General features: G+C 43.7%; 1 long non-coding RNA gene across 1 annotated transcript; it reads left to right on the forward strand.

Moving 5' to 3' along the window:
- The first annotated feature begins 10848 nt into the window (after positions 1 to 10848).
- On the forward strand, positions 10849 to 25062 carry LOC148685102 (uncharacterized). The gene is made up of 2 exons (XR_015951114.1): positions 10849 to 17475; positions 24920 to 25062. It is a non-coding gene; the product is annotated as an uncharacterized LOC148685102 (long non-coding RNA).
- The last annotated feature ends 1765 nt before the right edge of the window (positions 25063 to 26827 follow it).

Below are 26827 nucleotides of genomic sequence, written 5' to 3' on the forward strand. Positions count from 1 at the left end.
GCAAAAACCCTTGCAGATCAAGTGAGGCAATTAATTTTTTTTAATGTTATAATTCCAAGCTGGAGTCCACATTGGGGCAGTGCAGGAATGCAGAAATGCTTTAAAAGAGGGTTAGACAAATTCATGGAGGAGAGGGCTATCAATGGCTACTAGCCATGATGGCTATGTTCTGCCTCCACAGTCGGACGCAGCAGTGCTTTTGAATTGAAGTGGCAGGCAACCAGGGGAAAAGGGGGATTGCTCTTCTGCTCGAATCCTGCTCATGTGTTTCCCACAGGCATCCAGTTGTCCACTGTGGACTAGATGGGTCATTGGCCTGATCCCCCACATATCAATTATGTAAGCAGAAGTGATGTTGCTGTAAGACCTCCAGCCACCCTTGCTTACTTATGGAGAGGCTGTGTCACAGATAGTTAAAGCCTTGGCAATATATTCAATGAGCCAGTAATTTGACAGTGCCCTCGCTCATTTTTCTTCTTATATTGGACTGATATAAGCATGTAACACTCCAGAGGTTTTGTTGGACTTGATCGATGCTATTTTACTAAAAAAAATCAATAAAAGGCTCTTTTTAAAAAGACACATAAAACATCGGCCATCTCTGCTTTCTTGATTTGGCTGTCATTTGGTGAGTGGAATTAAACTGGTTTGATGTTAATAACCATCACATGCTTACAATTTAATCGGAGTTGTGTGTGTGTGTTTTTTAAAGAAAGTACTGCATGCTCTTGTTGTCCTTCAACTCACTGAAATCGGTGAGTTGTTAGACTGATAAGATCTGCAATAAAATTCCAGGAGCTCCGAGCCCCGTGTCATTGCCAGCCAAAGGAGAGATGGGAGAGCCCAGGGAACAGGCGCACACACAAATCACCTCCATCCTTTTCCCCACTGTGTCTCTTCATAACCAAATGGCCTGGAAAGGTCACCGCTACATTCCCACCCACTCATGTTCATCGCTATTCAGAAACTGAGGTCTCTGGATTGGAGAGCTCTCAGATCAAATCCTGTCTGCTTGTTGGGCTGATCTTTGAAAGTGGCTGCTTCATTGCTATGCAATAATAGGAAACAATGACTCTCTTCCAAGGGAGTGGCATGCTGTGCTGTTGCCCAAGGCACTGGAGCCTCCTTGCTGGCAATCGTTCTCCTCCCACGACCCAAGAATAACATCCTTGCACCATGCAGCTCTCTATATTCCAGCTGTGTTAATGTGCAGCTCCACCTTCTCTGTAGGCTCATTATCACCTCCCTCCCCCACAGGAAAGGAAATGGCTCCCAGTCTATTTCCTGCCTAGTACATTTCCTGAACGCACAAGCCAGAAACTCGGTTCATGAGTAAGGCTGGAGGAGCAGACTGAAACCGTGCCTAACAGGACCGGAGTGAGTAGAGATGGGCTAACTAGGAATCTCCAGACAGTGTTTCTTCAGCTTCTGACTCAGGGAGGAAACTGGGATTGACTGTCGGGTTGAGAAAGCAATTTGAAGTCAGACCTCACACACTGGAAATGCTCCATGAGTCAAGGGCAATCGTGGCTTTACATGGTTTGTAAGGAGGCAGGCCACAGAATTTACATGACGATGGTGACTGGTTGGGGTCTAGTGCTAATCTGATGAATGGAGGCGTGCGTGAAATAGAAAGAAGTTGGGAATTATTACTCACACTTGTGCTCTTAGGTTCCAAAAAAGGATGGGGGCTGGATTCAAGCATGTCTGGAAATCACCTTTGAAACTCAGATAACCCCAAAGGTTTGCAAGTTCCGCTCCCCCCCCCCGCCACTGATTATTGCTGCTTTGAACAGTCATGTTATACACAGTCATGTGTATAACATGACTTTGAACAGTCATGTTATACACAGAAACTGCTACGTCTTTTTCATGAAGATCTTGAAGCCCCACGGGGCTGGGCGATTTGCAGTTTCAGATAGCCTTTTTATTTTTGTCATTACATCTCCTATTTTAGGTCTGAGCACAGGTTCACGTTCCAATGCTGGAATTAGCCTTCATGCAAAACAATTTAATGGGCATAAAAATAATGAAATCTGAAAAACCAAATTTGCCTTCTTTTTATTTGCATCCCGGTTCCACTTTCTTTTTTTCTAATGCATCTTCACTGTCATGAGAGATTTCATTTTTAAATTTTAAATTTTCTCTACATATAAGGGTCTGGGGACTTCTATTTCAGTGTATCTGAAGAAGTGTGCATGATGCACACGAAAGCTCATACCAAAATAAAAAACTTAGTTGGTCTTTAAGGTGCTGCTAGAAGGAATTTTTTTATTTCATTTTTAAAAGCTCTGCAAAGACTCTCAAGACAGGAAAGCCTACAGGCAGCCTTATATGGCACATGACGCTATCTGTGGTTTGGAGGTCTAGTGGTTAGGAGGAGGAGAGCCTAGAATGAGGATCCTAGCTTGTGGGATGCACCAGGCCTGGGAAATCTAGCTTGACGGAAGATAGTTATTTTTGGCTCATTACATAAGGTGTCTGTGGACACATGCCACAGTGGATTAATGCGCTGAGAAGTCAGAAGGAGAGGATTAGAACAACAATACATACCACAATAGCTCAGTGCAGGGGGATTGAGGCACATTTCTTCGTGGTGAGAGGGGACCTGCCAGAGGTTCTCAGGAGCCATGCTGATGGGTTCCCCAGGCTGGGAACGATGCGTGCCAGATAGTAGGAAGGACTGCCTGGTCAGGAGATGAATCAGCACAGATCACAAACAGAGTGAACATCTCGCTAACAAGATTACAAAGTTTTGGAAATGTTGTTCCGGTGATGAAATATGACAGCACATCAAGCTGCAACAGATCACAAGTTGCGCTTGAACATGTTGGTGGTTTGGATGGAACTATCTTACTCCAACCCTTCATCTCAAACTATCTGTTGCTGGTACAGCCTCAAATTGCACGTGACTGGAAATTTGGGTGAACAGCAGCAGGTATAACTCAGAATTTAGCTGTGCCACTTGTGCACTGAGAGCGCTTGCTCATGTGCAAGGGAGGACTGATATTATCATTTAAATCGAAAGGGAACATTTTTACAAGCTTGAATGTTTTGTGGAAATGGTCCGATTTCCTAGTGTTTTGTTCTCATTTTCCTTCCTAGAGTGTTGCTCCCTTCTATTGCAAGTCTGCTGCTACCTGGTATCAATTGCATAAATGCAGGTCATGGAAGGCAGAACAGCTCTCTCATAGTAACACAGGAGGCAGCCTTATACCAGGCTATCAGTCAGATTAGTGAAGTATTATCTACTCTGACTGGCAGTAGCTCTCCAGTGTCCCAGGAAGAGACCGTTTTCCTATCATGCCACCATGTCTTTTTCAGTTGAAGATGCCAGGCAGGGATGGAACTTATGCTGCTGCAATAGAGAGCATGCCAAACATTTTTGAAATCTGTGCTCCCTGTGAAATTAGGACTCCATGGAAGGAGGATGAGATAATAATGTAATGCATTAGAAATACAGTGATGTGGGATTGAGTCTTCCATAACTGAGAGGTATACCTGGCAGAAAAGAGCCAGGAAGGCAGCTCACATTTCCCAGCCTCAAATGTCAGGTGGGCAGAAGGAGGAACCGTTCAAATACTCAGCCACTGCATTGATGCAGTCTTCCCAACCAGTTGTTCCGTGTCAGTTCCCACATGGAGAGTCACTGGTAGGAAACTTACCTTTCTCTGCAAACCACGTTCCACATCAAAACTCATCCACCACAGAGAGACTCTGAGACCAGGGCACGGTTATGGGCGGACAAAGGAAACGTCTCAGCACCACCGTAGGAATTAATAATTAAAAATTTGCTCTGCCAAGGGGGTGGGGAAGAGGGTTGTCTCAGTGTCATTGAAAGAATCCAGAGGCAGAGAGGGCGAAATGTGCCGTGTGCTGCTGCTTGTCTCTGTTCAGATACACGGAGTAAATCAAAAGTCTTCTAGATCTCAGCACTGGGAAGTTTATGAGGCATTCTGTCAGCTGAACTCCATGTTTTATAGCCTGCAACCTAGACCAATGTTTATGATGAATACTTTGTTACTCCTGTGAAATGGAAAAAATGTACTGTACTTGGCTTTCCTTTTTCAACAACTGCAGCTCGGGTGGATGAAAACCCGATCATTTCCCAAAGCAGGAATTGAGTATATCTGCTGCACAAGGTTTTGGCATGCTGTCCTCTTCTCCTGCAAAGCCAGAGGGGAAATAAAGTATGTGTTCACAGTTGTAGAAGGATAAATCACTGGTAATTGAATTATGAAGGGGCCACTAGCACACAAGAGAAACAGGTAAGCCTGCATTAGTTGTTTTCTAGAGAACTGAGGAGCCAGACATCTTGGAGAGTGAAGTCAAATGGGCCTTAGAAAGCATTGCTAATAACAAGGCCAGTGGAAGTGATGATATTCCAGCTGAACTATTTAAAATTTTAAAAGATGATGCTGTTAAGGTGCTACACCCAATATGCCAGCAAGTTTGGAAAACTCAGCAATGGCCAGAGGATTGGAGAAGATCAGTCTACATCCCAATTCCAAAGAAGGGCAGTGCCAAAGAATGCTCCAACTACCGCACAATTGCGCTCATTTCACACGCTAGCAAGGTTATGCTTAAAATTCTACAAGGCAGGCTTAGGCAGTATGTGGACCGAGAACTCCCAGAAGTGCAAGCTGGATTTCGAAAGGGCAGAGGAACCAGAGACCAAATAGCAAACATGCGCTGGATTATGGAGAAAGCTAGAGAGTTCCAGAAAAACGTCTACTTCTGCTTCATTGACTATGCAAAAGCCTTTGACTGTGTCGACCACAGCAAACTATGGCAAGTTCTTAAAGAAATGGGAGTGCCTGATCACCTCATCTGTCTCCTGAGAAATCTCTATGTGGGACAAGAAGCTACAGTTAGAACTGGATATGGAACAACTGATTGGTTCAAAATTGGGAAAGGAGTACGACAAGGTTGTATATGGTCTCCCTGCTTATTTAACTTATATGCAGAATTCATCATGCGAAAGGCTGGACTAGATGAATCCCAAGCCGGAATTAAGATTGCCGGAAGAAATATCAACAATCTCAGATATGCAGATGACACAACCTTGATGGCAGAAAGCGAGGAGGAATTAAAGAACCTTTTAATGAGGGTGAAAGAGGAGAGCGCAAAATATGGTCTGAAGCTCAACATCAAAAAAACCAAGATCATGGCCACTGGTCCCATCACCTCCTGGCAAATAGAAGGGGAAGAAATGGAGGCAGTGAGAGATTTTACTTTCTTGGGCTCCTTGATCACTGCAGATGGTGACAGCAGTCACGAAATTAAAAGACGCCTGCTTCTTGGGAGAAAAGCAATGACAAACCTAGACAGCATCTTAAAAAGCAGAGACATCACTTTGCCGACAAAGGTCCGTATAGTTAAAGCTATGGTTTTCCCAGTAGTGATGTATGGAAGTGAGAGCTGGACCATAAAGAAGGCTGATCGTCAAAGAATTGATGCTTTTGAATTATGGTGCTGGAGGAGACTCTTGAGAGTCCCATGGACTGCTAGAAGATCAAACCTATCCATTCTTAAGGAAATCAGCCCTGAGTGCTCCCTGGAAGGACAGATCGTGAAGCTGAGGCTCCAATACTTTGGCCACCTCATGAGAAGAGAAGAATCCTTGGAAAAGACCCTGATGTTGGGAAAGATTGAGGGCACTAGGAGAAGGGGACGACAGAGGACAAGATGGTTGGACAGTGTTCTCGAAGCTACGAACATGAGTTTGACCAAACTGCGGGAGGCAGTGCAAGACAGGAGTGCCTGGCGTGCTATGGTCCATGGGGTCACGAAGAGTCGGACACGACTAAACGACTAAACAACAACAACAAGAGAATTGAGAGAAGTTGTCATTCCATCTTGGATGGGAGCGCTAACTAGTCTTAGCTAGCTACGTATGATATCCCTGATCAAGACTTCACTTTCCTAGGAAAGTCATTAAACCCCTATTTTCTTACTGCCTTATATCAGGCCAGACTAGGGATAGACAAATCTGTTGATATGGATTTTTCTCATTTCCCCAGTCTTAAGTTGAGTTTACCACATTCCCAATTTGTGATTTTTTAAAAAATGCTCCTCATGAAAATTCTTTCCTTCTCTACTTTGGTTTTCAAACCTCTTCTCTTATATTATGTGCTTTCTCCTTTTTGTCTCCGTCATTCTCTTAAATAGGCCTATCTCATTTAAAGACAGAAACATATATTGCTTCCATTGTAGGTTTTATGTTAATCCTGTCAGTGTCTTCACATTTTTACAGTACTCCTTTAAATAATCCACAAATTTGCACCACTCTTTTTGGAACTTCTGCTCTTTTTGCTCCCTTATCCTTCCAGTCATCCTGGGCAACTCTGAATACTCCATCATCTTAACCCTCCACTTGTCGATGGTTGGAATTTCTGTTGTTTTCCATCTTTGAGCCAATACTATTCTAGCGGCTGTGGTGGCGTACATGAATAATCTTTGATCTTTTTTTTTTTTAAATCATTTCCCATTAGCCCTAACAAAAAGGCTTCTGGTCTCTTGGGGAAAGTATATTTTAAAATCTTTTTTGTTGTTGTTTAGTCATTTAATCGTGTCCGACTCTTCGTGACCCCATGGACCATAGCACGCCAGGCACTCCTGTCTTCCACTGCTTCCCGCAGTTTGGTCAAACTCATGTTAATAGCTTCGAGAACACTGTCCAACCATCCCCTTCTCCTAGTGCCCTCAATCTTTCCCAACATCAGGGTCTTTTCCAAGGATTCTTCTCTTCTCATGAGGTGGCCAAAGTATTGGAGCCTCAACTTCATGATCTGTCCTTCCAGTGAGCACTCAGGGCTGATTTCCTTAAGAATGGATAGGTTTGATCTTCTTGCAGTCCATGGGACTCTCAAGAGTCTCCTCCAGCACCATAATTCAAAAGCATCAAAAACATCTTTTTAAACTCATTGTATATAACTTTTTAAACTCATTGTATATAACTCATCACACTTCTGAAGAAGTCATTGTTTTTTGTTTTCAACCTTGCAGTTTTAATTTCCTTGGGTTGGTCTGCTTGTCTATCATCTAGCACAGTCTGCCTAAATAGACTAGCAGCACAATCCTATGCATGTTTACTTCAAAGTAAGTCCCATGCTGTTCAGTAGGCCTTCTTCCCAGAAAAGTGTGCAAAGGATTGCAGTCTATTAGAGTCCATGCAGTGTAGCATCCTGTTCCCAACAGTGACCCTGCGAGGCCTGTGTTTGGCTTCATCTCTTCTGATCTGTGGCTGTTTGCAAGTCTGCAATTTCAATGCCCTGAAACAGAAAACTGGGGAAAGCTAGCTACATAGAGGAAGGCCATCTGTTACACTTCTCGTATCATACCCTGCTGTTTTTATCATAACTTCCTTCTATTGCTAAACACCAGGCTATTTTAAAACCCATCCAGTCTCATTTAAACAAACAGATACCTCCACGCAAAGCCTCAGCAATGTGGTAAAAGCTATGATGGGCCTCAGACACAGTGAAGCTAGAGGCTGTGGGCTCCGCAGCTGGCAGAATTGCAGTAAACATACCATTTGGGATTTAAAAAGGCTACAACTACAAGAAAGTTGAAGCTTTGTCAACAGGTTTTGATGCAGGCATTGGGGGTGTATCCTGGTTGATTATATTGGCAGGTTTAACCAAATCAGGGTCACCCTGCCCGAGATCACCTGGGTGGATCTATGGCTTGCTCAGCTCCATCTGGGTGTTTGGACAGATGCATCTCCACAATCCTGTTTCCCTGGACCAGCTGCTGGTGGTGGAGGTTCTGACCCACTGTCCAACCAGACTAAGGATAAACTCCAGTACCTTATCCACCATCAAGTTGTAATGATTGCTGCAAAACCCACAGAAAGGCCCAGTTTCTCTGAAGGCAAATTCTTCCCTGGCCCCAAATACAGTGATTGAATACTTTCATAGCAAGGTCTTAGAGGGGCCCGCCTCTAAGGCAGACCCACACATAGAGCTACAGGTGGTGAGTGGGAAGCCTGAGCTCCAACTGCGGGAGGAACCCCAGCATCGATTCTTTCTATGTCCAAGGAGCAGACTAGACAGAAGACTAGCAATTGAAGTTATCAACCTTGTCTGCGCCCCTGGGCTGCACCTCCAGGCTTGACCATGATTAGTCAAAATCATAGGCAACCCCCAAAATCCTGAGTGGCTGGTGGAAGAGGAAATGATGCCATCCTTTGGCTGCCCAGATACCAGACGGGCGCCTGCAGCTGTGGTCTGCGGCAGGCTGCAACTACTGCCTCCTGCAGCCTTAAGCGGCCAATATGCCAAGTAGATTGTTTTCCCTTTTAAAATGTGCACTTGCTGTTTTTGCATAGGCAAGGTATCCACATACAGTACGAAGCGTGGAAATGAAGGGCAGCCTTTTGGAGTGGTAGTTGTGTCCCCGGCACATGCTGTGTATGGGGAAGAGGACAGGAGAAAGGGCAAGAAGTAATAGGTCCACTGGCTGCTGAACATGAATATTCCTCCACATTGTAAGGGCTTGAAAGTATCAAATCACCTAGAAGCTAAAATGCATCAGTTGAAATCATTAAAAATCATTGCATCACCTGCCTCCGTCCTTCATTGTTGGGATATTTTTGTTTGTTGGGTCTTTAGCCTTAATTAGACCCCTGAGCCTTATGGAGAAAAACGATTATCTCCCAAATTGTCATTCTGTTGGACCAAACAAGACATCAGTTAAACAGCTAAGCACTGAAGCTCTTGTGTTATGCACTCGTGATTCACTCTGTTGGGGATGGAGACAGGTGGTACTACTGTATCATTTTGTTGTTCTTGTTGTTCACACTCTCACCATGAACCGATATGAGAAAAATAATTTTTGTTGTGATCGGATTTGGGTTTCGCAGAAGATACCTCCCCCTTTCACAGAAGATACCTCCCCCCCCCATTTATTTATTTATTTATTTATTTATTTATTTATTTATTGCCTTTTGTAGACCAGGAGAAATACAGGTTCAGCTTGGCTTCCGTTTAGGTTTTACTTCTAGCACTTTGTGTCCTCCTGTGAATACAGTTAGGTTTTCCCTTGCAACTCTGTTTCTTGGTCTCTTGGAATGCCAGAGTTCGAGTGACTTAACAGAGAAAGATTTACGAGGAGCAGGATCCCGCTGGGATAAGCCTTAGCAACAAGAAGATAGAAGAACAGCTTACGTGGCTTTAAACAGATGAAGCCAGGGAAGCAGCCAGGTCAGTGGGGTGTGGGTCTTGAATCATCATGGGTCATCATCAGCGGCTTGCTTTATTCTGATCAGCATAAGCTCTGAATGTAAGTTAATGTAATAAAGACAACACAAGCTGTGAGATTTGGCACGCTTTTTTGTTTGTGATATTTCGCCTTTCTGTACTCTAGCAAATAGCAGCAGAATGGCACCAGTTAGTTACGTGGCGGTTGGTCTGAAAGGTAGAGGAGGGTGGAGCTGGAGCTGGAATGAATTGTGTTGGCAAAAAGCCATGATAATTTCTACCCTTTGAACAGCTTCTGTTTATTGCCCCAGTGTCAGATAGATTCCTTTCTCACAAGGGGTGGAGAGAAGGAAGCTTTAATTGTTGGTTTCCTTGGATTGCATCCAAAGGAGTGCTGAGTAATGTATCCCATCAGTGCAAGGATTTCCACTTAGTCTTGTGGGTGTTCTAACTTATACTGACCCACACTGGTCCACTGAGTTCAAGTGCGTGCCCTGGGCAGTCCACACAGCTGACTTCACAATTTGAAAGAACTTTTGTTCCAGGAAAAAAAATACTGCAAACCTAGTGGCTGAGCAGAAGGAAGTGGACGAGCCCTTACTATGTGCTTGCTGTCTGCAAGCCACTTGAAGAGTACATAGTGTTATAAATGTTCCTTGTGTGATTTAATTTTGTTATAAAGCTGAGAAGTAAACCCGCCCAAGCAGGAGATCCAACTGTTGCTAACTACACCTGCAATACCGAAAGAGAGTGGCCGGGTGGCCATCCAGGTCATGGGCTGAATAATTTGGTTGGAAAGCACCACATCAATTGAATGAGAGAGTTCTCTCCTCATTCATAGTCACTCCATCATCCTATCTGGCAAGCCCATTTAGCCAGGTTGCTACTCTTGTCCCAATATGACCCCTGCTCCTTTCTTAACTAATCCAAGTTCTCTTGTTTCTTCAATGTGTAAAGGAAGAAGTAATGCTCAGGCCCTCTTTCCTCTTGAAAGCTGTCTGTTTGCACTGGAATGTACCAATTCTGAATCGAGAGAGATGAAGACTCCTTCACAGAAACACCAGAACCTGACCTTTTTACTCAGTATTATATGCTTCCTCAATCAAAGCTGCACACTCTATTTTCACTTTGCTTGGGTATTGTGTACCCTTTTTCATACAGGTGTACCTGGGATTTTGTTGTCTGGGGTTGAAATGTCTTCCATCAGGATGGTGCTTCTGTGTATATGGAAGGGACCATATCTCAGTGGTAGAGCACATGACTTGCATGGGTGAAAATAGCCCAGGTTCAATTCCTGTTATGTGTGTGTGTGGTTTTAAAGGTGGTGGCAGATGAAGGGAAAACCCACTGCCTGAGATCCATTAGATCTGTTGCCTGTCAGAATAACACAATATTGGGCTAGATCAGGGCTTTTTTCCCAGCCGGAACTCTTCAGAACTAAGTTCCAGAACCTCAGGTGGGTTCTGGCACCTCTCCATTGCCATTCTAAGAGAACAAGGTGAGTTCATGGTGAGTTCCGGGATGTCTTTTTCTAATAAAATAGCACCGGGATAGATGGATGACAATGTACACATCGCAAAACAAAGTGGGGGCAGATTTGCATAAAATATGTTTATGGGAATTATATGCATAGATGCAAATTTAGTCACGATTGCTAAATTATGTTCAGCATCAGTGGAGAGGTGACTGGATATGGTGGAACACAGGTAAACTAAATTGTCTACCACCTCAAGCATGTGATCACCAGTGCTGATGCATAGAGTGATGGTAGATCCATAGAAATAAATGAATGAACCTAAGCTAGGTCTTTTAATTTAAATGGGGCTACTCTGGGTAAAGCTTGGTTGAATAGCATCCTATCTTTCTGTCCTCAAAAGAGAATACTTTGTTCCTGGGCAAATGTGTAATTGTTGCCATTGAGATGCATGTAGAACATCGCAGTGCACCATCATCAGTACTTATTGGACAGTGCCTTTGATGTCACTAGTGATCAGTGACATAACTATACATTCACTCCACTGCTTATACCATCTTGTCAGTGTACAGCTATTATTTTCCCTCACTTGCTGGAACATCACCTTGTAGTGATGAGTGGGTGATTTTAATGCAAGAGCTGGGCGAGATTTTAACCTGTGGCCTGGGACTATTGGGAAAGAAGGAATTGGCAACAGCAAGCAGAACAGAATCTTACTTTTGACTATATGTGCAGTGCAGAACCTTGTTATTACCAACACACTCTTTCAACTTTGGTCGAACCACTGGCACCTCTTAGACTACCAGTATGTAATTTTGCAAGCTGAATATCGCTGCAAAGTGCTCCTTATCAGAGATATGACGAGTGCCAATGACTGCTGGACAGATCTCTGATTAATACATTCCATGATGGCTGTCAAGATTATAATTCAAAACAGGCTTCAAGGAAGGAACCCAAGGCGCAAAATGAACACTCAAGTCCTTCAAGATCCTATTAAGCAGGATTGCTTCCAAACGACTCTTAAGGACCATCTGCTTTTGGAGTTCCCTGATAACATTGAGGAACACTGGACCAAGCTAAAAAAATCCATTATTGTAGCCTGTGAACTATTGGATACCAAACCAAGAAACACCAGGACTGGTTTCATGAGAATGATAGTGAGATTGAACGCATTATTGACAAGAAAAGGAAGGCCTTTCAGATCTGGCAAAGAGATAGAAACTGTGCCACTAGGGGGGGGGAAACCTATGCCAACACTAAGGCTGAGGTTCAAAGAAGAACCAGAGAAGTAAAGAACACCTGGTGGATAAATAAAGCTCAAGAGATCCAGCACTTAGCCAACACTCATGATGCACAGAGTTTCTTTAAAGCCACAAAGACCATCTATGGGCCAATAAATCATGGCATATGATCCCCATGCTCAACAGACGGTACCACACTTCTAAAAGATAAAGAAGCTATTGCACTGCACTGGAAAGAACATTACCAGCATTTCCTTAACCACAACTCCCCCATAGCTGCTGAGGTCCTCTCACAAATTCCGCAAAAACAAATTAGAGACGAGCTTGCAGTATGTCCAAATCTAGGAGAGTTGTGTACAACTATTAACCAAATAAAAAACAACAAAGTCAGCGGACCTGATGGGATACCTGCCGAAGTCTTCAAAGTGGGCGGAAATGAACTTACATAACAACTTCACAAGCTCATCGAAAAAATTTGGGAGAGAGAAGAGATCCCTGCAGACTATAGGGATGCCAAAATTATCAATCTTTTTTTAAAAAGGTGATGGAACGGATTACGGAAACTATCAAGGCATCTCTTTATTAGCTGCAGCCAGCAAAATTCTTGCAAGGATCTTAGCAAACTGTCTCCTAACTATGTCCGAGGCTACCCTTCCTGAATCCCAAAACAGTTTTTGACCTTCTAGGGGGACAGTGGACATGATTTTCACTGCTCAACAGCTTCAAGAAAAATGCAGAGTGCAAAAAAAACCCCTGTATATGGCGTTTATTGACCTGACTAAGGCCTTTGACACTGTAAATTGTAATGCCCTGTGGACTGTCCTTCTGAAAATTGGCTGCCCAGATAAATTTGTGAGCATCCTTCGGCTCCTCCATGCTATGACAGCAACAATTGCAGATAACAATGGCTCTCAAAGTGAACCATTCACAGTGGGATCAGGTGTTAAACAGGGTTATGTTATCGCCCCAGCTCTATTTATTATCTTCATTGCCATGATCCTACACATTGTCGAAGGGGAACTTCCCACTGAAGTAGAAATCATATATCGAACAGATGGAAAGCTCTTTAATTTGAGTAGGCTGAAAGCAAAGAGTAAGGTTACCAGAACTTCCATCATAGAGCTTCAGTATGCTGATGACAATGTAGTGTGTGCGCACTCAGAGGATTACCTCTAAACTATCCTAAATATATTTGCAGAAGCTTATGAAAAACTTGGCCTATCGCTCAACATCACAAAAAACAAAAGTGCTGCACCAACATGCACAAAACAACCCCTTTGCAGCACCACAAATCCAACTCAATGGTGTTGATCACTTCTCCTACCTGGGCAGTTATCTTTCCACAAGGGGCAACACTGATGCTGAAATCCAGCATCGCCTGAGCTCTGCAAGTGCAGCTTTATTTCGATTGAAGTGTAGAGTGTTTGAGGACCGGTACATTCACAGGGAAACCAAAATGCTTGTTTACAAAGCTATTGTACTACCAACCTCACTGTATGCTTGTGAAACATGGACCACTTATAAATGTTATCTACACCTTGGTTTCTCTGAAAAATTGTACATATCACTTGGAAATACAGGCAAACTAATGCCAGTGTACTGGAGGAAGCAAATATCAAAGTATCAAAGCAATGATTTGTCAACAAGAACTTTGTTGGACTGGTCATGTTGTTTGGATGCCTCTACTCTATTCCATTGGATGCAACTACTCTATTGCAAACTTAAAAAATTGAAAGCATAATGCTGGTGGTTAACAAAAAGTTTAAAGACTCTCTCAAGGCAAGTAAAAAAAAAATGTAAATACCGACAATTGGGAAATACTGACCTCTGAGCGCTCCAGTTGGAGAACAGCCTTTACCAAAGGTATCATGGACTTTGAAGATGCTCAAACGTAGGACAAAAGGGAGAAACTTGCTAAGAGGAAGGCACGTTTGGCAAACCCTCACCATGATCAACTCCTGCCTGGAAACCTATGTCCCCACTGTGAAAGGGCATGTGGATCCAGAAATGGCCCCCACAGTCACCTATGGACACACTGTTAAGGCCATGTTCATGGAAGACAATCTTACTTGGCTACAAGTGATTGCTGAAGAAGATTATTCTGAGAAATCAACGGATCCCCATATCTATTTACTCACACTTCTCCAAATTGTGCCACCATTGCTTAGAAACCCAAATCCACAGGAAGTAAATGGTCCAGACCTCACCCCTGTTGGTATTGAGGCTGCTTTCAGAACTTGACTGAGGGATCTTCATGTCAGTTGCATTGTCCAATCAAGTGTCCATCACTCGTGATGAGACATACTCACCCAATATGTCTATGTGATTATTGTCTTTTTTAATTTGCTGTGTAAACAACCAGAATACGTCCCTTGGAGAAGCAGATCTTGACCGTAATTTCAAGGAGACAACACACTCTTTTTGTTTTTTACTGTTGCAGCTTCATTGAAAAGCATTTGTGAGAACTAGGGCAATTAGTCAGAACAGGGACCATTGAAGACTTGTGATCAACACATGCTACCTAAAAGAGAGGTTGCCTTGGTGGAGGGGCAGTGAGACTTTTCTTTGCCAAAACAATCCTGTGAGAAGCATGGGCAAGACAAATTGGAGCTGTTATTTCTACTGCTGCGAAGCAAGAAACTTAAGTTAATGCCTTAAGTTGTAGCAGTACTTCAAATAAAAGGATCTGTTAGCACACTGGGGTTTTCCTTCATCTTATAGCCATACTCCTCTTACACCCTGGTTTTAGCAGCCCCTGGCAGTTATATTTAAAAAGGAAATATTTGTGCTGTTTAGACAGGGAGAAAGAATTCATCAATTCACATTGAGGAATTGGATCACCACTAGTTTCTATTTCAAGGAAAGAAAAAAGAAAACAACTGTTGGGCCAGAGATCTCAAATTAGTGCTGATCTAATGAAAGTTAGGGTAACATGTAACAGGAAGTGGGTTAAGGGAAGAAACTTATGTGTGAGGCTGCAGGTGGCTTCTAATCACTGAATCAGCAAGCACAGTTTGCTCATGCAACCAAAAGGAAATAACATTTGCTTAGTTAGACTCAGTTCTGAACAGATCCTGTGTTAAGTTTTGCACATGTAAAATAATTTATCCTAAGATATTTTGATGTGACTCAAACTCCCACCATCAGAAATACTTGGCTTCTTGATTTGGGGCCGAGAGAGGATGGAAAATGTCCATTCCACATTGGCATTCCCTCACCCCCACCTCCCCAATGGAAAAATATGTATGGAGGAACACACGTGAAAGACATTGGCCTCTAACCAAAAAAGGAGTTAATGTGCTTAAGCCTGCTTAGCTGTGGGCTGGATTTTGGTCATTATCCACCCATGTAAATTCCTTGGGTATTTTGCAGGCAATATTTCTGAGCTTGAGTAGGAGGAATCTCATCTTCTGTCCACTGATTCTTCTCTATCCTCAATGGCGGAACAAGAAATGTGGATTTGTGGGATTAAATAGGAAGGAATCTGTGTCGGAAATGTTTAGTGCTAAATAAGTCAGCGTGTGTTAAAAATGCATATTTGCCTTTTTAAATTTTCAGTATGTTTTTGGAGTATTGACCCAATAGTATAAAGTATTAATGAACAAAACCTTTAAAAATAATGTTGACAGTTTCAGGGGTTTGGTATTGCTGTGGCTGGCACTCTAACATGCTGCTGTTTTTTTGCCCTTGATGCGAGGGTGGACATTGCAGGAATGTAAAGCAGAATTTAACACCACATTAAGTGCTGTGTGGAACCACAGTGATAGACCTGCTTTTAGCTGATTGCAAAGTTGCCGTTAATAGGGAAAAACTCCGAAGGGTCCTTATAATGTGATGGGGAGCCAGTGTAAGCATCATTTGCTGCATCTTGTGAGAATGTCCGAGTTTGTTATATGTGTGTGAGAGGGCACTGGGAAGAAAGTTGCAATCAATTAAAGGAAATTAGAGGAAGGGCTAAAGAGTGCAGCAAATGAGCTCTTTGATTGAATTCAACATGATAAGGACATAGGAACATAAGAACAGCCTTCTGTATCAGGCCAATGGCCGATCTAGTTCAGGATTCTGTTCACACAGTGGCCAAACAGAGGCCAGCAGGAAACCATTGTGCTCTTCCAGTTTCTCCATCTGCACAAGCATTCCAGCTTGCCAGAAGGAACAACCTCCCCTCTCCTCCCCCATGTGCTGGAGGGATCTCCTGACTCCTCCACAAGCCAATTTCAGAGGGCATACTGGAGGAGGAAAGTGGGGAAGCTCTATCCCTTAAGTGAATCCTTCCTCTTATTTTTAAATATTCGGAATGAAATAGATTTTAGGGCTCCTGGAGCCCCAGCATCATTTTAACCTTGGATTGATTGTAACTTTGTCTTTTGCTTCAGTTCATATTCAACATTTCTATTTAGGAATGGTGACACGGTGGGGGGGAAAGCACCCCAATAATGCAACTGTGTCTTTTATTGCCAGAAATGCAGGTGATGGTGACGCATATGATGTGACCTCCTCCATTTGCTAGAGGTTGTTGTTTTTTGCTCAGCATGATGTCACTAGAGGGCCAGGAGCACAATGCCACCCAATTATGGCTTCTCATTCACTCTGCATTTATATTGCTCAGGTAACTACAGTACGAATGCATAATACGCCAGCCAGTGAAGATTCGCTCCCTCTAGGGTAGCTCCCCTGCAAAGTGCAAAACTCCTTGCACTGTCCATAAATAAACACTCTGGAAGGAATTCTCTCTCTGAATAAATGAGTGCAGGAGGGGTGACCAGTTAAGGCTGCCAGGAAAAAAAACGACTGCAAATATAGAAATGAAATAAGAACCAGGGTCATGATTAAACAGCAGAGAAGCGGCACAAGAGTTAAGAGTTTGTTTAGCTCGGTGCTGGTCCGGGGTCACCCTTCAGCCAGTAACACATCATGGCAGTCAAAAATTAAAATAAAATAAATCCCCAACAACCTCAGAGCACTGTGGGCAGTGAAGCTTTTGCCTGGAGCAGGCAGATAATAAAACCAGTCCATTAAGCTCCTATTAGCCTAAAAGATGAGAACCCCCATCTGTGCTAATGAGCAGGCTCTTGCCAGGCCCAAGCAGCAGGAGGCCTCCTCCAGGCAGCTCTTGCCAACCAGCTTTGCTGGCTGGTGGGAAATTAGTTTAGAGGATGCAGTCGCTGACTTAAAAGGGGGGGGGGGAGGCATCAGCTGCCCATACAAAGACTCCAAGAAAGGATGCCAAGCAAAGACCTGAGGACCAACTTTTCACATTCACCAAGAAGCTAAATTGCACTTGCCAAGGAAGAAGTGGGGAAGAAATGGAACACAAAACTCGGGCTGCAGTTTATCAAGGTGTAAACCCCATAAATACCACTGTGTTCCTACTTCCTTTGGGAGGAACAGAAGGATGAAATTTTAATAAACAAAGATGCATATAAGGTTGTGATCACAATATGATTCTCTTGAAGCACTGCATTGTTTTTGTTTCCTGCTCTAGGAGAGAGCCATTGGAAACAACCATGGATAAATTATCTGAACCTATTAGATACTTGATTCCTTCCTTCCTTTGGTGAGCATCCATTCACACCATGTCTCTACCCATTATGTTTACTACATGTGGCTCCAAGATTTTCAACAAAGGACCGTTGGATGGGTGAATAACCTTCTGTCAGGTATTGGAGGGGGCTGGACTAGATAACCCTTGTGGTATCTTCCAACGCTACAATTCTATGATTGTAAGGCTGCTTCACTTTTTCTTTTCAGTTAAACTACTTCTGCAAATGCTATATACATGTATAATCACACAGTTGTGAACATGTGTAAATTGCTGTACTCTCCCAAGTCACGCTTATTATTATTTCAAGCAAGTATATACTGCATATTCCTGCAGCAATTTACATACTTGTGAGATCACCCTACAGGGTCATTTGGAGGGTTCTGATGGTTTTGTGACCATCATGTTTTCAAGCAGTTAAGTGTTTTGAGCCTCATGAAGCCTAGTCTGAATCCATCTATTTCTCCCCTGTTTTTACTGTAACTTTAGCTACCCACTGTTTGAAAGAATATATAGAGATTACTTTTCAACATACATTCCACACACAATATGCAATAAAATTCTCACCACCACTTGGCAGGATGATAAAAGCAACTGGCTCACCACATTCACTGTGGTTATATTCAAGCTGTGGTAAGTTACAACATGGTCACCTGGTATTCAGTATTATTCCAGATTCTGCTACTACAATACATGGTGGAAATAATACGCAAGCAGTGCATTCTGAGCACAGAATGGGTCTCTTGATGCAAAAAAAACTCAATTCACTTGGGAGCTGGGTATAGAAAGTAATACTCTTCCCTAAAGTTGTGTATATATATATCCCCATGATATAGAACTTACTTTTTGTTCTAATGTCTAAGAATGAGCATAATTCTCTCATCTTGATGTGCAGTCCATGTGTGCTTTCTCTCAGCTTTCATGCAAACACACTCTACCTCATAGGATAGATACGACATGAAGCAAAATGCAGTTTTACTCTGCTAAGAGTTTTGCAAAACAAAACAAAACATAATTGCTAGATTTGGTTGAGTAGAATGGCTAAGGGATCTGGACTTTAAATCAGAAAGTCTCTGGTTTGAATCTTGCTTCTACCTTGATTCACAAGGTGACCTTAAGCAAACTACACATTCTCTGACTCAGTCCTGTCACCTGCAGTGTGGGGAATAATACTATTGATTAAACTTTTATAGCAGGGGTCAGAAACCTTAGGCCCAGGGACCAAATGTGCCACTGGGATTCTCTGTCTAGCCCTCAGGTCCCTTTCCAAGGCACACCTCTCAGTGCTCCTGCTCCTTGCCCTCCTTGAGTGCTTTTGCCTAGTGGGAATTGTCCTTAAACTGAGAAAATGCCTTTTGTTTGCTGGGATAGAGATTTTTTTCATTATTATTTTTTGCACCACTGGAATGTAGCCTCTTCCGCAAAGGGAAAAGTCACACCTGTTGCTCCACCCACTTTTTGCCTCTGGCCCCATCCAGCACTTGCATGTGGTCCCCAGAACGTTGACCATAAGGCAATGTAGCTGAAAAAGATGCCCCGGCCCTGCTTTACGGCAGTGTTGAAAGGCTTCCAACTAGATAATACATGTGAAGCATACTGAAACCACCACTCAACTGATGGGAAGACTTACCAGTACAAGCTGGTTCCAGCCAGCCATGCCCTGTTCCAGGATATTCCATTCCCTTGTACACTCCTCAATTTACCACCCCCTTCCCTATCCAATCATAAACCAGCATTCCACAGTCACTATGCTCAGTCCTCTTTGAGTTTTTTTTCTATTTGGGGAGGGGGGATCTCCCCTAATTCTCCCCAAAGTTTTTGTACTCCTACAAATGTTTGGGTCCCCCAAATCCCGATGGTAGCTCCTTCCTGTCCAGGAATGGTCTTTGTTTTGGTTATATATATGAGTTCACTGAATAGTTGTGATTCTTATGGGTTATGTTATTCACAAACCTTTGGCCAGGAAATCATCCTAGATCAAGGCACTCAGGACCTTCTGCCTTTCCAAGTGTGGGGAATAATAATTTGCTTCTTTGAGTTGCTCAGACTGACAGCACAGTAGAGAACACCAGGCAGACTCTGCAGCTAGAGGGACATAAAGATGCCCAGAGTGGAGCAGCCCATCTGACCCTATCACTGTCACTGCCATGGTGCATTTCAGCTGTCTACAAGTTTCGTGAAGAAATACCCGTGCATGTAGAAAATAAAGTATACGGTCTTAACTCTGGAGGTAGAGTGAGATGAGGGTTTTTCCGGTTTTTATTATTTGGTGCATTGCATCAAATTGCTGCATAGCTCTGTGACATGAGTCTTCAAGAAATGAGTGATTCTTGCACTCACATACCTTGCACAACCTCCTCCTCTAATGCAATAAAAGTGTTATAGCTGTTGTTATACCTTATTAATGCTGATTGAGTCTAGTGAAAGAACAGAGTAAGTATTTGGCAGAATGATCTTATGATCTTTCTGCTTATATTTCAGAGGTTCTTGTGGCTACTTTATTACAGCAAGCCTTTCACCAATGTTTGTTACCTGGCTTTATTTTTGAAAACTATGAGATTTTTTCAGGCAGGAGGAAAGAAGAAATCCTGCTCACCTGCAATTTAAAAAGTAGGCCACCTTTGGAACATGATCCAAATAATATCAGTGCCTTCTGTGCTTCATGATACCCATGGCCTATATGTAAGAGTCATGAATGCATTTTCATTTAAATGAGCACTGATCTGTTGTTCCGAGCTCGGCTCTCCTCTTGTTCAAGGTTGTGATCCCATCATGAAGGCATCTGTGCTCATTATGAGCATGCAACTTGTTTCTGAATTTCATTAAGTTGACAAATGGGTATTAGCAAGGCATTTGCGTCAGCTTGAGCTGTGATAATTTATCCAATTGGGCAGTTGCAGTTTTGAATCTGAAAACGATCTCATGAGGATTATGAGTCATTTTCATCTCCCTATAGTAGGGAACCACAGACGATGTACAGCAGCTCTGTTAGTTTAGGAAATCTAGAGTATGTTGAATTTTGTTGTTCTTTTAAATGGAACATAGGGATAGAACACTTCATGATTCTGAATACATTCATCCCCTTAACACTGAGGAGCAGGGAGGGATTGTGGCATTGGCCTCATTTTAGACAAGCTGATAGTTGTTTTAACTAAGCGTGGGTAACTAAGACTGCCAGGTCTGTTGGCCCACCTTGTCAACCTTTATGCAGAAGCCTACCGGTAAATATACTTGCAGATCGGAAGGTCAGTGGTTCGAATCCACTCAACGGTGGTGAGCTCCCATTGCTCTGTCCCAGCTTCTGCCAACCTGTTATTGTTGTTGTTTAGTCATTTAGTTGTGTCCAACTCTTCGTGATCCCATGGACCAGAGCACGCCAGGCACTCCAGTCTTCCACTGCCTCCCGCAGTTTGGTCAGACTCATGTTGGTAGCTTCGAGAACACTGTCCAACCATCTCATCCTCTGTTGTCTCCTTCTCCTTGTGCCCTCAATCTTTCCCAACATCAGGGTCTTTTCCAGGGAGTCTTCTCTTCTCATGAGGTGGCCAAAGTATTGGAGCCTCAGCTTCAGGATCTGTCCTTCCAGTGAGCACTCAGGGCTGATTTCCTTCAGAATTGATAGGTTTGATCTTCTTGCAGTCCATGGGACTCTCAAGAGTCTCCTCCAGCACCATCATTCAAAAACATCAATTCTTCAGTGATCAGCCTTCTTTATGGCCAACCTAGCAGTTCTAAAACGCACCAGTGCAAGCAGATAAATAGGTACCACTGCGGCGGGAAGGTAAACAGCATTTCTGTGCGCTCTGGCACTCGTCACAGTGTCCTGTTGCGCCAGAAGCAGTTTAGTCATGCTGGCCACAGGACCCAGAAAGCTGTCTGTGGACAAATGACAGCTCCCTTGGCCTGAAGCAAGATGAGCGCCATACCCCATAATTACCTTTGACTGGACTTAAGTGTCCAGGGTCCTTTACTCCCCCCCCCCCCGGCACTTCATCCTTGATTAATATAAATACATGCATTCCTAAGGGAGGGGGCATTCAACACCCTGAACTACAAGTGCAGACAATTGACTATCTGACACACATTCACTACTTGCCTGCTCAAGGATTATGCTAGATGAGAAATTGAATACTGCACCTGAGATGTTCCATTTCACTGGTAAAACTCTCTTCTCCCCTACCCCACTTTTAAATATTCCCTTGTCTTTATTGTTTATCTGTTGTTGTTGTTTTATAAAAATGAGCAAACTCATTTCACAATTTGCAATTTCATATCACTAACATGCAAATTAAAGGGAATCTTCTCCCTAACAGCAAAAGGATATCTTACATTTGATCTGGTTACAGGTAGTCACAAACTTTGACTCAGCAATAAATTGGGCTGGCTTTTGCACCTTGCTGCAAAAACCTGGCGCTCAAGCAGAACGGAAGAGAATGGGGGTCACTGTGCTGGACCCCTATTTAGAAATGGACAATGTGATCTCCACGACTGTTAGGTATCGAAGAGATAAGAGTGCCATGAGTCATTCGTCACAATAAAAGAGCAGAGTGCTGAGTGGGGAAAGATGCAGATGAATAGATAGTAGGGGGAAAGCTTTGTTCTAGTTTTAAATGCAGGCTCGCACTCATGCCTGCCCTGGGAGGGAGCATAAACTCTGTGCTACACCAGTATTAAGCCCTTTAGAGAGATTTGGAAGGCACATGGGCCTCGCAGATGACCCTTTCTATAGTGGGAGAAATGATCTGTGATGCTTTAGTGGTAGAGTATCAAGTATACTTTTTAGAAACTGAAGCTTAAGCACCACTGCTATTTTTATGCAGAAGTCAGGCTGCTTATTCGACACACACCACCAGTAGGGTTTATTTTTGTTTATTTTATTGCATTTACACTCTGCCTTTCTATAAACAATGACCAACAATAAAACCCAGAATAAAAAATGAACTGGAGGAACAAGCCTAACAAGGGGCCCAGGAGGACAGTGGTGGTGGACCCCTTGCTGCTGGCTTGCCTCGGCCATGGTGGTTTTTGCTACACCTGTTCCAGGCCACTGAAGTTGACAGGCCTGAAGATTGGGCCCCCTAAAGCAGGGGTGAGGGACATTTTTCAGCCCGAGGGCCACATTCTGCTCCAGGAAACCTTTCAGGGGTCAAATGTCAGCCCACAGGCAAGCTCAGAGGCAAAAGTGAGTGGAGAGCGATAAATGTGGATTTTATGTTTGTGCAGTAGTAGGCTAGCCTCTTCACCTACTCCTCACCTCCATCCATGCAAGCAAAAGGCATTATCAGATGCATTCAGGCCTAGCAAAAGCTCTTGGGAGGAGAGCAGAGTAGGGCTGGTGAAAGGTGTGGCATGGGAGGAAGTGTGGCATGGGAGGAGTCCCAAGGGCAACACAGAGTCCTGGATAGCTGCATCTAGCCCTCAGGCCTAAGATGCCCCCATCCCTGTTCTGAAGGGGATCCCATGAGGCATGGAGCCTCAATGGTGGAGTCCCATGGTAAAGATGAGCCTATGCTGAATCCTACTCATCCCCTTTGTCATCAACAGTGTGTGTGTGTGTTGCACTTTAATTCACAAAACAGAGGAGCAATGTTAGAATTTTAAAAAATCTAAAAATTAGATAGCTGTTCTTGTCTCTTGGATATTTTTTCAGACCTTCTCCCTCAAGAGAATACTTTACCCAATAATTTCTCTGCCAGGAAACTCCTGTGTGCATTAGTCTCTGGTGGGGCCCATTCTGGGATGCCCTCTTTACTTGCATTGGGCACCAGAAAGTCCTGTTGAACTTCTTTGCTTTGATGGTGTTTCCTGCTTGGCAGGGGGTTGGACTGGATGGCCCTTGTGGTCTCTTCCAACTCTATGATTCTATAGCATGCCCACCCACCCCAAACAAACTGAGATTGTGTGCTGGAACATGCCCAGCAATCTCCTGCCACTGCACTTTGCAAAGTAAGATTGCTAAGGGGAGAAAAGCTGTCTTTCAGAAAGCCTGTCCAGCATGATTGGCAGACTTTTTTTTTAAGGAACTCTTAATAAGCTTTCAGCAGGGATGCGAGTGGCACTGTGGTCTAAACCACAGAGCCTAGGGCTTGCCGATCAGAAGGTTGGCGGTTCGAATCCCTGTGACGGGGTGAGCTCCCGTTGCTTGGTCCCAGCCCCTGCCAACCTAGCAGTTCGAAAGCACGTTAAAGTGCAAGTAGATAAATAAGACCGCTCTGGCAGGAAGGTAAACGGCGTTTCCGTGCGCTGCTCTGGTTCACCACAAGCAGCTTAGTCATGCTGGCCACATGACCCGGAAGCTGTACACCGGCTCCCTTGGCCAATAAAGCGAGATGAGCGCCGCAACCCCAGAGTCGTCCACGACTGGACCTAACAGTCAGGGGTCCCTTTACCTTTAATAAGCTTTCAAGCAGTCCCAGAATTCTCAGAAAAGGGGAGGACCCCACTCCCTTTAACTGCAGTTTGATGTGCAGCAATTAGCAGGTCATCATGCATAGCATCAAGGCTTGGAGAGTGTTACTTGCTGATTTCTGCATATCAAAGCTCTGTGAAAGCCACAGATATCCATGGGCACCATAGCCCACATTTCCTGAGCCATGAGGTGACACCTCTGCTACCCGGCTCTGATGGGGTATCAAGAGAGATCTCCAGAAGTGGAAATATTGCCTCGAAGGAGCCAGTGGCTGCAGAAGGCACTGACCCTTCAACTGGCTAGGTAGCAACTCTCAGAGGATGGGGGTAGGCCCAGTCCTCCTATAAAACTCAGCCGGTTGTTCCAGAATGTTGCTGAGAAAATGTGGGTGTTTGACCTCAGCTGTAAGTTGTTCTTTTATTGTTTGGTAAGTTGCTTTGGTTGTGAGACCTACAGAAGAACTCTGGGTGGGGTTGATCAGGATCAACTAGATGTCTGTCTAGCTCAGACTTCTGAGTGAGTAGTTCAAACATCTGAGTGAGCAGCTTCGTCCCCTCTTGTGCAAGCGGCTTGCAGATCCACAGGTCTGTGGAGGTGGTTGGATATATCGCGTTCATTTACCTGCAGGGCTGATCCAGCCTAAGCATATTTGATGACAATAGAAGAGGAGGATAGGTCCACAAACCACCCTGCTATTTACACCAGTGGCTCTCTGGTGGCAGTGAGCATAAACAAATACAGTGGTGCACTCTGCTACTCTTAGCCTGCGCTGCTGAATGGTGCTGGCTTGAAAGTGTCCTATCCTCAATGTTTCAGAGCCGGGATGACTCTTCTAAGAACTTGAGTGCGCAGAAGACGAAAGGCCTACAAGTGTCTCAACAGATGGTGTTGCTGAAAGACATTACTTGGCATTAGTGCCGTCTTCCAACAGAAGATTGTATTCAGTCAATTCACTGTATAGCTTCTAACCATTTAATACATCATCTGTATATATTTGCATATGAATGAAAAACAGAGTCTTGACAAAAGTAGTGTTTTCTTGGTTTTTAGATGATGCACAATTTTCGCTACACCTGCCACCATCTTAGAGGGATTGTCCCATGTTGGAAGAGAAGGGAAGAGGCTTCTTCTGAAATAGCACCTGCCACATCAACTTTTCCCAAGTACTTCTTTATAAAATCTATTTATCTCTTTTTTAAAAGCGCTGCTGTCTAATTAAGGGGTAGGTAACCTAAGGCCCGGGGGCCGGATACGGCCCAATCACCTTCTCTATCCGGCCCACGGACGGTCTGAGGATCAGCATGTTTTTACACGAGTAGAATGTGTCCTTTTATTTAAAATGCATCTCTGGGTTATTTGTGGGGCCTGTCTGGTGTTTTTACATGAGTAGAATGTGTCCTTTTATTTAAAATGCATCTCTGGGTTATTTGTGGGGCATAGGAATTCATTCATTTTTTCCTTCAAAATATAGTCTGGACCACCACATGGTCTGAGGGACGGTGGACCAGCCAATGGCTGAAAAACGTTGCTGACCCCTGGTCTAATAAATCAGGCGCTCCTTTTTAATAATCCAGCAGGGTTTTCAATTGATAAATCCAACCAGTTGAGTGGCTAAATGTTGCAGCCCTGCTGGCCCCTAGCACAATGTAGGCTTTTAAGATGTGGCACTTGCTGGCTGGGACTGACAGAAGTTGTAACAGCTTCCAGAAGGCTACAGGTCTGTTCCCCATCCCACATATTGAAGCTTCAGAGACTGTAACCCAAAGGGACCAGCACCTTGAATTGGACTTAGAAGATGGAACAAGTCACTCTCAGTCCCAGTGCAGGTTGATTATGCTAATTCTCTAAATTAGTGAAGTTAAACTGACACAGAATTGCAAATTCAGGCAGGCAAGTTCCTGTCTTAATCCAGGATGATCAGCAGACCCATGCAAAAACCATTGGGAAAGCAGCTTTGAGAGCCTAGTGTGGAAAGACAGGACATGCATTTATATAATAAGCAATAAGAATTAATAAATGACCTTAGTCTTGTACAAAACAAGAAAGTCTTTGGGGCTCATTTACATGGAATAGGAGATTCCAAGCATAAACATTTCAAAGTGTCTTTTAAATTTTAATCTGCCCAGTCAATCATAGCCCCTTGGACTATCTCAGAAACAAAAGGGAATATCTCAAAATGAGCTAATATACAATCCATAAAACAGGGAGCTGAAAGGCAATGACTTGCAGCTTCTATTTCAATTGCACTGTGCCGGGGAGAGCACAATTTTTGTTGTTATTGTAATTACAATTACTTAATTGAGCACCATTTGCAAGTGATGTGCTGAGTTAGTTTTTGCTGAGCTCTGAAATCAAAGGAGCTATTTTAATCTACAGCACCCTAGGATCTGGTCCATATCTCTGACAGGCAGGCAGTGATGATATGTGACCTAGTCATTAATGCTGCACAAACCAATATGATCTTCTAGAGAGGAAATCAGCTACACACATTACATTACTGCTGTAAAAAGTTCCAGGGAGCTCCCTTACTATGGAGTCTACCTTCATGCTGTGTCTAGAGCTACCATTTATTCCTATCATTCCCAAAGTAAGACAATCCTCTGCATGTGGTTACTGATACTTTGGTTAAGAGAGGAGAGAGAGAGAGAGAGAGAGAGAGAGAGAGAGAGAGAGAGAGAGAGAGAGGGAGGGAGGGAGGGAGGGAGGGAGGGAGGGAGGGAATGGATGCACCTTGACTCTAGCAGCCTGAACTGTGTCCTCCTGCATCTCAGTTGCATGTAAGGCAAGGTGGGGAATTCATGGCTTCTACAGATGTTGGAAATCAGCCCTGAGTGCTCACTGGAAGGACAGATCCTGAAGCTGAGGTTCCAATACTTTGGCCACCTCATGAGAAGAGAAGACTCCCTGGAAAAGACCCTGATGTTGGGAAAGATTGAGGGCACTAGGAGAAGGGGACGA

This window comes from Zootoca vivipara, chromosome 7 (genome assembly GCF_965207765.1).
Source record: "Zootoca vivipara chromosome 7, rZooViv2.hap1.1, whole genome shotgun sequence".
NCBI lineage: Eukaryota > Metazoa > Chordata > Lepidosauria > Squamata > Lacertidae > Zootoca > Zootoca vivipara.